Source organism: Octodon degus, unplaced genomic scaffold (assembly GCF_000260255.1).
Source record: "Octodon degus isolate 3935 unplaced genomic scaffold, OctDeg1.0 scaffold00083, whole genome shotgun sequence".
NCBI classification, from domain to species: domain Eukaryota; kingdom Metazoa; phylum Chordata; class Mammalia; order Rodentia; family Octodontidae; genus Octodon; species Octodon degus.
Window position 1 is genome coordinate 5,301,700 of NW_004524659.1, and position 12,536 is coordinate 5,314,235.

Here is a 12,536-nt window from a genome sequence, read left to right on the forward strand (position 1 = left end):
TGTTCTTTCGACTTAATACCTATCTGGGATATATTTTGTTGTAAAAAGAAAGACGAGAATGCAACTTATTTTTAAGTACATTAGTTGGGCCTCCGCGTGGACAAGGCTTGCCTGATGCCATCTCTCTGTGGCGCCACGTGGATGCCTGCCGGTGGCCGGAAGAACGATTCCCCGGTGCAAGAAGAACCGAACGCATCCGCCAGCGTAGGAAGGAAGGATTTCGCTGCACTTCTCTTTCCTTTCATCCTGCTGCTCCTGGAGTTATGGCGCCATCGCTGAGGAAGGGACTGGTCGGCCTTGCCCTTTTGGTCCTGGCCCATGCGGTCTATTCTGCTGTGAAGCATCGTTCTTACATACGATTAACAGAAAAGAAAGACGAATTGATGCCTGCAGATACAATTCTTCAGACGTTTCTGACCTTCGCAGTTATGTATTATGGCTTAGTTCATATAAAGACATGAACGCCACTTCGGAACTGAAGAATAAGAGACTGGACAGCTTAAGGAATCACCCATCGTTTTATGTATTTAATCTTTGTGGTCTAGTACTGTTCTGGTCTTCAGGTACAACAGAGGCTTTAAGTTAAGCCAAGAAGTGTTTTCCTCTAATGCATCACTGAGGTTACGAAAGCTCGGGTTAAACACAGATAAGATGGTCACAAATTGTAACATCGGGAGAGGACACAGCTGTCTGTTGAAGTTTGGAGTGTGAAACACTCCCCGCAGAGTGTTTATATTGACCTTTCAGACCTGATTTTTTAGAATCTATGGACTATTTGTATACTGTTAATGGAGTATGGATCATCTGTGAAATGAGTCTTTGCTCCTTCTTATAGGGATTTTTTTTTCATTTGAAACAAATTTACATCTTTTGTAAAAGTCACCGAATGCATGAAAAATCATTTTCCTGATTACTTTCTTATGTTTCTTTTTATAGTTTTCAGGAATGACTTTTGGAGATACTATGTGATTACTGCATTTTTCAGCCTCAATTTTTAGTAACATGTCGTTAGTTTTTAGCAGATTTCAAAATGATGGCTTCTCATTCTTTTCACCCCTAACGAATGTTTCTGCTTTCGCAGCTATTTGCTGGGTTTTAATTGATCCACAACTTCTCACTCCACTCCTTTCCAATTGTCCTGTTTGATCACTTCTCTGAGATCATATACAGTGAGCAATTTTCGTGTCAGAAAATCTGTCATAATAAATATATTTAACAAGCTCAAAAAAACTAAGTATATAAGTGACCTTTCAATACCACATTGCTCTGAATGCTGCCTGTATCATAAAATTAATTTTCTAATATATTTTAAACTGATTATGAACTCTGACCTGTGTCATTTATTTGTCCTTCTGGTCATAACAGTTCTTTTAATGTTTTTGTTTTGTTTTGTTTTTTGAGATAGGGTCTCTCTATGGTGTTCATGCTGCCTTGAACTGCCTTGAGTTCTCACTATGTAACTCAGGCTGGCCTCAAACTCAGTGACCTCCTGACGCTGCCTCCTGAGTACTAGAATGATAGGTATGTACCATCATGCCCAATTCTGGTTTCATTGACTCTTATAAAGACTGGAAATAGAAGAAAAATAACCGACTACATGAGGCAGATTCTAAAAGTGGATATGAAGAATCAATTTAATTCTATTTTGTGGATATGAAACACAACATATTTTTTTCTTTTTCTGAAAAGAAAAACCCCATTATAGTGAAAACAAAAAGATATATCAAGGTAAGTGAGTGACTATAAATAAAAGGAAGCATAGCAGCAATATTATCATCATAGATAGATAACGCATAGATATGGCTCCTGGATAAAAAACACCAAGTGAGTCCAAGGGTCACTTTATATGATCAAGGCTACAGTCCACCAAGGAGATAATCATCATGTATTTTTATGCACCAAGTAAATAGCTTGGAAATATCTGAAGAAATACAGAGAGAGTACAATGCTCTTAAGTCCTTTATTTTGATTTTAATTTCAATATATATTCCATCAATTAAAGCATGCAACTTAAGAAGTATTTATAAGCTCCGAGCTCAATAGTTTTCCCTCACCATAATCTACTAGTAATTATTCCATTATCTGTTGGTGTCTGGAGTTTTGGAAGAAAATCAGAACACAATCTGAAATTTCCCGAAGTGAGTTGACCTCTTCCTGCCCATTATGCGTGCAATTTCTATTGGTCCTGATGGCTTTATACTCATTTGTGTTGTTATTACCTGAGAATCCTTTTACTGTGCAATTTCCAGCCATTCTTCTATTTCTATCTGTAAATTTAGTTTTGTTACATTTGCTCTATTTTCCTCAGTAAAACTTTCTGTACGTTGTCTCATTGCCGCTGACTCCCACGTCCATCCCAACTATCTTTGCCCCTTGCATTTATAAATTTTCCCATCAGACCTCCTTTCCATGGCAGCAGTGCAGATTTGATTTTCAGGTACATCTAAGGTGGTTTTCCTCTTGTATAACATTCACCTTTCATAACTCATTCTCCATGAACCACTGTTATTGAATGCTGATTCCTTGACCTCTTATGTCTCTGGCTTGAACGCTTCCTTCACAGACATGCGCTCTTTAATTTCTTTGTGGATTCAGGCATGTTGGGTCTAAGTAGGGTTTTTTTTTTTCCCAATTGCATGATCCAATTCTTGTTCAAAATGGGCTATTTTTGTTTATTTGCTTGCTTGCTTGTTTTGTCATACTGGGGATTGAATGCAATGTCTTCATACTGAACTACATCCCCAGTCCTTTTTATTTTTTCTTTTGAGTCAGTGTCTTACTAAGTTCTTAAGATGCTGGGCTGGACTTGGACTTGCAGTCCTCCTGCCTCCGCCTCCCAGCTTGCCAGTATGCACCACCACGCTGGCTTCAAGTACATTTTTGTTGTTGCTGTTGCAGTCCTTCTTTTCCTGTTGGTACGTGTTTTCAGTACACAATGTTCACACTCCTTGTGTGGAGTTGCTGCATGTGCCTAGGCATCTTAACTCTTTTCTTACCCCCTTCCCATCCCTTCCTCCCTTTTCCCTCCATATCTTCATCCCTTCTATACTCACTTTTGCTTTTTTTTGTAACATCTCCGCTTTTTTGGGAAATCCCACATTGACTCTTTCTCGTCCTCATCAAACAAGAGTAGTTCTATTCCAGCTCACCTGAGACTCGCAGAATGACATCACCTCCTCCCCTTCTGATAACCTGAGCACTGTTTTAGGTCTTCCTTAGAGAAAGAACTAGATATTAATCATGTGTAATGTAAGGCACTTCTCTTTAGAGTGAGATGGGCAACATGGCAGGAGTTGATAAAGTCTGACAGCTCTGGCATAGTGACCTACTGTGGTCTTATAGAGAATCCCAATATTTAATAGCACAGAACCATTTATTATTGTCTCTTACAGTTCTGTGGGTGGGCAGGACTCCGCTGAGTGGTTCTTGCTCAATAGCTCATGCTGTTGCACTCAGACAGCACATGGGCCAGGTGTCCTCATCGTCACTGTCCTGCCTGGCACCTGGCCAAGATGGCTAGAGCCGCTAGGGGCTCACAAGGCACCTCCTTTTCCAAGAGGCCTCTCCACGGGGCTACTTTGGGCTTTCTCCTGTATGATGATCTCACTATATACCGACTTCTTACAGGGAAACAAGCTCCTGCCTTGCATGGGTTCTGAAAAGTGTAGATCAAGCCAATGCAGTAGCACACACTTGGAATCCTGGCACTCTTGGGGGCTGGGGCAGAGGGATTGTTCCAGCCTAGCCTGGGCAAGGTAGAGAGTCCTTGTCTCAAAATTTAAAACAATTTTTTAAGGGCCAGTATATGAGGGCAAAGCTGCTGGTTTCAACCCCGTTTAAAAAAAAAAAGGAAAAGAAACGAAGGAAGGAAAGAAGGAAGGAAGGAAGGAAGGAAGGAAGGAAGGAAGGAAGGAAGGAAGGAAGGAAAGAAGGAAAATAGGTACAGAGCAGCCTTTAGCAAGGGTGGGACATTCTGAGTGTGTGAGTTGCAGTTAATCTCTGTGTCTCAAACTTCAAAATGCCCAGAAATTACCTGGTGGTTTTAGACTGAGGCATAGTGTTCTGACCTTACAATGTCACAGAGAAAGGTGTCACTGCTCTAAGAAAAACCCTGCAGGCTTCACTGATTGAAACCCCCAGTCATAGGTGATTTTTGCATCTATGACTATGAAAAACAGTGGCCTATCATTTTTCTTTTCTGCAATGTTTCATCTGGCTATGACCTTAGGTTAACATGAGCCTCAGAAAATGAATTACTAAGTGCCTCTTGTGCTATTATTTTCTGGTCTCTGCCAGTCTTTGATCTATTTAGCCCTTTCCAAAAATGCTACTGTGCCCAGCCTGAGTTCATTTTTGTGCATTTAGAGAACTAGCTGTTCCAGGACCAGTTTGTGAAAAGATTGTACTTTTTTTGTCAAATTACTTTTTCATCTTTGCCACATATTAGCTAACTGAATTTCTGGGTCCATTTCTAGGGTTTCTCTTCTGTAAAATGGATGTATGTATCTATCCCTTTGCCAATCCATCCTCTCTTGATTACAATATGTGTATAGAAAATGCACAAAGTGAACAGTAGGAATTCTTCAGCTTTGCTCCTCTTCAGTATTGAGTTGGTGATTGTAGATCTCTTGTCTTGTTAAGCAAAATTGAGAATCAGTTTATGACTGTCTTGCAGCAGTTTTTGTTGGAATTACATTGAATCAAGCTAGGAAAAAATTGCGTCTGCAATATTTGAATCTTCCAATTCATGAACATGGAATTTCAGTTGATCTCCTTTCATTCAGTGTTTTAGATAGATTTATATCTAAGTGTGTACATATGCATTAGTTTGAAGTCCTGGGGATTGAACCCAGGGCCACTCCTATGCTAGGCAAGCACTCTACCACAGAGCCATATCCCCAGCTCCAAATATTTAGCATGTTTACTCTTGGTGATATTATAATGGCATTTGTATTTCAAAATTCACTGTTCATTGAGTCCATTTAGCAAAGCAGTTGAATTTTGCATAGGTACCTTATATCTTGCAATCTTGCAAAATTTGCATATTAATTCCAGGAAATTTTTTGGGCTTTGGGAAATTTTGCTTTGTTTCAGGTTCTCTGGAATTTTCTAGATAGATTTCATAATCTGTGGGTTTAAATGATCTTATTTCTTCCTTTCTATTCTGTATACTTGTTGGTCTTACGGCTCCAGTTAGGACTTTCAGTATGACGTTGGATAGAGTGGTATAATGTGGGATGGAGAGATAAGGAAAAAATTTTCCCTTGTTACCAAAAGTGTCTGGCCTGTTACCGTTAAGTATGATGAGTCATAGGCTTTTGTACACAACCTTCATCAAATTGAGGAAGGTCCCATCTACTGTTATTTTGCTGAGAATTTTTATCACGAGTGAGGGTTAGAGCTGTCAAATGCTTCATCTTTTTTAAAATGAATTTCTATTTAATATATGAGATACAAAAATACAAAGAAAATGTGACACTTAATCTTAAAATGTGTGTAATTAGTGCATTGAAACATTTCAACCTGAGAACATCATTGCACCTTATCAAGGAATGCCAAAAACATACATTGATTTTTTAAATTAAAGAAATGACTTCGAAACAAGTGGAAATTTAAATTTCTTCATGTAATAAGAACTATATAATTCTTTATGCCTATTTTTAAAATATATTCTAATTTTTAATTTTTTATCATATTCTGTAGGGACTTAAAGTTCAACATATCAATACTTGATGAAAAATACCTGTTCCATGTTATGCCTAAGATGTTTGATATTCAGACAGATCGTGAGGTTAAGCTTAACAGCCTAGGTTGTATGGTAATAACAATAAGCTTCTCTTCTGGAGGGTTAACAACCTATATTTGCAGACCAAAATTAGAGAAAAAGGAGGGCTGCAAGGAAAGCCAACTTTTTGGTCCTAGCCTTCCAAGGTCAATTAAGACTCAGGACATAGGAGAACTTGTACTATTACATCATGTAACTCGGTAGTGTCCCAAATTTTCTGATCAAGGATATTATGGGGCCAAAGAGGAAAGTGATCGATGATGTAGAGTGTGCCTAAAGAGTCACATGGAGAGAAAACATTCTCTCAGGCTTTCACAGAGAGCACATTGGCCAAGCAATGGCCGTGACTCATCCACATGGCTGACAATGACAAAGGTTCTACAATCTGAGGTACAGGATCTCAGGATAAATCCTGAGGGGATTTCACTGACCTTATCAGATCCAAAAGCTACAACTCTTGTTGCATAGGTCCTGCTTTACGTTGGTCTTAACCATCCAGCAGAAAAGTGTAAAAACGAAATATAAGAAGTAAAGCCATGCTGTTATGTTGAGCTGTGGGGGACTCAGATCAATAATTTCTGGCATTGCCAGTTAAGCCGAAGACCCAATACTATTATGGGCTATTGGACTCTTTTAGAATATTTTGCTGAGTTTACCCTCCTATAATATTCAAATAATGGAACTTAACAAAAAAAGGGGATACAGATGAATGTCCATTTTGTATCTGTGTATTCAAAGAGGTTAGGATAGATATATAGTTACATTCTCTTAATGAATAGAGGGATTTGTTCTAATGGTGTTTGTAAATAGGATATCAAGTCTGCATCTTGTACAGCAATTAACCACTAGGAAGAATGTATGCAATGTGTTAATTATTGAAACTGTCCTACCAATTTAATTTGAAACTGTCTTATTGCTATTTGTTTCTCAATAAAATAATGAAAAAAACAAATAAATAAATAAATAAATTTCTTCATGTAAGAAAAAATATAAATGCTGACCTATTACAAATCTAAAGGAAATTAATATAACTGAGGATCTCAGAATAAGTTGAAGCCTTCAGAATAAATGGAGCCTGTAAAAATACTAAAAATTCTCACCATCTGAGACAAGATTTATAGGAAATACTTTGTTTTGTAGGTGTCTAGTCTTTTCTTTTTTCATGTATTTACTGCAGGGTCTACAGGGTTTCATTACACAGATCAGACTCATAATGATCCTGTTTTCAGCCTCCCAAGCACTGGGATTACAGGCATGCACCACCATGCCCAGTCTCAATCATCCCACCACGCCCACTCTTAATTGCCCTCTCAGTGCACCCCAGGGCTGGGGCTGGCCCACCACACTGCATATTGAACTTGGCTCTTTGCCTCTGCCTAAGCAAGTTCACATGCTTCTTTATCAACTGATATGATCGTATATTTTTTCTTTAGCCTGTTAATTTGGTGAATTATGTTGACTTCTTTGTACAGCTGGAATAAATCCCACCTGACTATGCCTTATCAATCTGTTTATTCACCATTTGATTGGATTTGCTACCAGTTTGCAGAGGACTTTTGCATCTGTAACCTTGATAAAGAGTAGCTATTGTTATGGTTTGTCTCTAATTGTCCCCCTAAAGCCTTGTGCAGTCATGGGGCAGACTTCAAGAGTTTGTGATTAACTCATAATCCACTGGGTTTATGTATGATCCAAGGTTGGGATTATGGGCCTGAGTACTTCTGGGATTATGAGTGTGAGTGCTACACCCAGCCTGGGGTGGATAGCCTGAATCTAACATAAGACAGACAGAGAGACCTGCTCTCTGTGGCCACTGTTGCTGCTGCTTTTCCCATTTGCTCTTGCTTTTTGCCACCGCCAGGAACTGCTGCCATCTGCCATGTGCCGGTTTGCCTTGGAGCCAGCAGAGAATGGCCTGAAACCTCCATTAACTGTGAGCTAAATAAATTTTTCCTTCCTTCGTTTTGAATGTTGTGTATTTGTCCCAGCAATGAGAGAACAGTAACTGAGTCAGTCACCTATCATTTTTCTTTTCTATGTTTCATCTGTCTATAACCTTAGGTTAACATTAACCTCAAAATACGAATCACAAATGCCTCTTGTGCTGTTAGTCTCTGGAAGAGATTGTAGAGTACTATATCGTTTCCTCCTTAAATATTTGGTTTAATGCACTAGTAAAAGTCTAGATAGTTTGGACCTGGTACAATGTTTTTAGGTTACTAACTGTTGATTCAGTCTCTTTAGTAGATACAGGGCTACCCAGATATCCTTGTGAGTTTTTGTAGTTTGTGTCTTGCAAAGAATTAGTCTACTTCAGGTAACTTTTCAAATTGTAGGCATATAGTCATTTATGCTAGTTCTTCACTATCGCTTTATTGTCCACAGGATCAGGGATGAGAGAGAGAGAGAGAGAGAGAGAGAGAGAGAGAGAGAGAGAGAGAGAGGAGACTTTTCTGTGATTTAGCTTAGCTAGACATTTATCAATTTTATTGATCTCTTCAAAGAATTTACTTTGGGTTTCATTGATTTTTCTCTATTACATTTCTGTTTTCACTTCATTGATTTCTGCTCTAATTTTTATTATTTCTTTTCTTCAGCTTGTTTTGGGCTTAAATCACTCTTCTGTCTAATTTTCTAAGGTTGAAGCTTAGTTTATTGATTTTAAATAAACTTCTACTATATGCATTTAATAATATTAATTTCTCCCTAAACACTGCTCTCACTGTGTTACCAGTTTTGATAAGTTGTATTTTCATTCTCATTTAGGCAAATTAAAAAAATATCTCAAGCTCTTTAACCCCTGATTTACTTGGAAGTCTGTTGCTTTATTTCCAAGTATTTGAGGATTTTCCGTCTATCTTTTCACTACATATTACTAGTTTCATTTCATTTTGTTCTGAAAGCAGAAGGTACAATTTATATTCTTTTAAATATTTTTATAATGTCCTTTGTGGCCCAGAATGTGATCTGTCTAGGCAACTGTTCTTCAGTTGTTAGAAGGAATGTTCTAGAAATGTTTATCAAGTTGATTAATGGTCCTCTTCAGGTCCTCTCTATCTTTACTGATTTTCTTCCTGATTGATCTATCAATTACTGGTGGAAGGGTGCCGAAGTCTCCAAATAGTAGATTTGTCTATTTCTTCTAAGCTCTCTAATGTCGTAGTGGAAGCTAAAGCCCCAAGATTTTGTTTTTACCCATTCATGTCACTGATAAAAAATGTGCATATGGATTTGGCTAGAGAGGCAAGAGCAAGTGATTAGAGCGTGCCATGAGCCCTGCTGTTACCTGCAACACCTGCTTCCCTGAACACAGGAGAAGACGTAGCTGAAGGTTATCTAGAGACAGGACTCTAGAGCATTGACACAGCACAAGCGCATTATTCAAAAGCACTAGAATACCAATGGGGGTCATTTCCAATTTGTTGGAACAAGCATAACATGCAAATTATTGTTGCCAAATATGTTCTTGGACTATCTAAAGTTATAATGATTCTTTATCCTAACTCACTAAAACTCAGGTATAACTGGATGCACAGAGCTATCTGATGGGGGAAGGGATGACCCAACTTCCTCACCTCATGATGTAGATCTGCTTTGAAACAGCATCTACTAGGTGTTTGTGTTTTACATCACATGGTCATTTCATAATGATTTTGGCCATTTACCCCATTCATTCTCCTTCATCCTTCCTCAAAATGGATGGCAAACAGCATAAAAATCTCTGCAGACTTGGAAAAGGGGGATAAGTATAATTCTGCCTCCTACATGCCACGCATTCTTACTATTTGTTCATCCATGGTCTAAAGCCTCACTCCAAGCCATCCTACCAAGAAGAAAATTGAAGATACAACCTAAAAGCTGATGTGAATTTCTCTTTATCTATGTGTATTCAATATTTTTGGCCAATAAATCATATGAAAATATGCAATACAGATTTTTAAAGGGGTGTAACTGAGATTTTCTGTTATGTTTTTACCTGTATTCAGTAACTGATAAACTAAATCTTTGGAAAAATCATAAAAGTTTGTGTTTTTAGAGTCAATTTTTTTCTGTTAATAAAGTTGAATGTTCTGATGGGGAGTAGTTATAAAGGAGAGAGGCAGGCTGGATGTGATGGTACATGTTTGTAATCCCAGCATTCTGGGAAGCTGAGACAGGAGAATTTCAAGTGCAAGGCCAGGCTGGACCACTTTACAACACAAGAACCTGCCTCAAAATTGTAGAAAAGGGCTGGGGGTGTAGCTCAGTGTGACAGCCGTTCAGTTCTCTGTACTGAAAAGAGTGAAAGAAAAGAGAAAAGCAAACAGAGTCAGGCAAGAGGGAAGTGAATATTCATCAGAGACCAATGTGCTAGATGACGAACTAGCCCTCCAATAGCGTCAACCCAGCAACAAGAGACACAGAGGACACCAGCTCAGATGTGACACTGGCACAGAGTCCTTGGGGCACAGGCATCTTCTCTCCTGGTGTCTCAGGGGAAAGAACTGTGGAGTGACAGGTACAGTTGGAGCCACGGCCTAGTGGCTTCAGTGCTGTATAACCACAGTGTTCTCAAGCATGAATGAAGAAGGTAATGAGATCTCTTCTCACAGGCTATTGAGAGAATTAAATGAAGTGAGGTATCTGAACATCACAGAGGGCCAGTGCATCGGAGGTTCTCAGAAGTTGTTATCACCCCATGCCGCCCACCACTTCTCACCCAGCCTTTCAATACCTAGGAGCTATTCCCAATCGCATGGAGAAATGGATGTTAAACCCTCACTGGTTATGGCTTCTTTCTCATCACATTCACAAACATGGAAGCCCTTTGTGGTAGAGGTGGCCTTGCAGAGCAGATTACTCAATGAGAGTGTTGGGATGATCGGTATAGAACAAAACCGTGCAACTGGAACCATGAAGACTAAAATTCCTTCTGGGTTATTTATTGGCGAGGCTTCTCTGGAGGAATAAAATCAATAGAGGGAAAAGGGGTCAGAACATGCAGAAGTTGCTCAGTCTAAGAAGCTGGAAGCTGAAGAACAAAAGACATCAAGAATGTGGTGCTGCTGGGGAATCAAAGGCCCGGAAGCCCCTGGAGAGTCGCTGGTGTGAGTCTGCATCAGAAGGCTGAGAAGCTGGAGTCTGAGGTCCATGGGCAGCAGCAGCAATGATAAATCCACCTGCTCCAGCAGAATAGAATGAGCTTCCAAAAACTACAGTGTGCAAAGGGGCGGGAGGAAGGAGGGAGAATAAAACAACAGCAACACAAGCAGAGACTTCAAGGAATCATCAAATACACTTTATTAGCGAAAAGAGGTGAAACTGGTTACACAGTATCCCCCACATCTAACCTTAAAAGATGGGAGGAAGTCAAAGCCAGCCAAGGTCTTTCCTTGCAGGAGGGAACAACATGGATCCTGGAAGTCTCTAAACCTTAAGAGAATCTTCCCGTGCAGCAGGGTGATTGATTCAGTTCAGTGGAATCATTGATCCCAAGGAAACTCAGATGGTCGCTTACCCAGGACATGACCCTCCATCCTCGGAAGGGCTCTCACCATAAGCAAACAAAAGGGGCAGGAGACCTGCAGCAGTCTACTGAAGAGACGCTTGTGCCTTCCCCACCACTGGAAGGCCAAAGGGTCCGAGAGCCATCCAGACCTGGCACAAAACCTTCTTTTGAAAGTTGACCAGTGGCATGCAGGTTCCTGTGGCAAGGGCGACAAGTTCTACTGAAGGTTGTTTCCAGCAAGCATTGTCTGTCATGACCTGGGACAGACCCATGTTCTAAGTCCCTTAGTACGTCTACAGCAAATCCCAACATGGTCCTACTTCAGCTCCTCCAGCCCTGCGCCCTGAAATCCTCAAGCAACCTGAAGACCCTTCCCCAAGGCTCTTCCCCAGTGCTTAGTGATGCGAAGTCCTCCTCTCCTTATTAAATCATGATTTTACAACATACGACAAAATTTCTAACATGGCAGTAAAGCCTGGTAATTTATTAAGTGTGCAGTGATTAGAGCTGGCCTATCACAATGCCTAACCTCAACCACAGTGCAGAAAAAAGGAGTGTAATGGTTAATTCTGATGGTTAATCAAAATGGTAACTTTCAATTCCCTAGCTTATAAAATGTTTTATAACTTCATAATTACCAAACCAGTGAAACCATACTTTTAATATGACAAAATGACCTGATAAGACTTTCTCATCTCAAAAAGCCCTTTCCTGCTGTCCTGTATTTCAACCATGATACACTAAATGGAAAATAAGACTTCAACCGTAAGAATTAGGGAAGGAATTCCTAAAAATCTTGTACATCCTTCAGTCTTTTTATAAAATGGACACAAACTGGCTCTGTAGAATTTTGGCCAAATAATTCACATGGGACTCAGCATCTTATTTATGATAAGACTGGAAAAAAAGATAAGTAAGTCTGGCCTGTGACCATGCTACCCCCAAATATAATCTCATTATAAGGCTCAAAACAGAGAAGAAGTTAAAGAACTTCTTTAATAAAAGCATTGAACTGCCACAAGTCTAATGGACTATTAGAGCCTAGATGAAGATGGAAAATTACCTAATAAAAATTGCAATTTGCATAGATTTGCCCCATAATTACAAAACTTATTAAGCTCCATTTTCCTGATCCTGTAATGGGGTTCACCTTTCATTTAATGCGATTTGTGATCACTGACTTCTACAGGCAGCAAACGTTTGGTAAAATCAAACCCATAATTACATTTTTGGTTCATACATGAAAGGCTGAAATATTCATTA

The 12,536-nt window shown here is 39.4% G+C and overlaps 1 pseudogene; it reads left to right on the top strand.

Moving 5' to 3' along the window:
• Positions 1 to 263: 263 nt before the first annotated feature.
• LOC111818203 lies at positions 264 to 711 on the top strand (annotated as a pseudogene).
• The last annotated feature ends 11,825 nt before the right edge of the window (positions 712 to 12,536 follow it).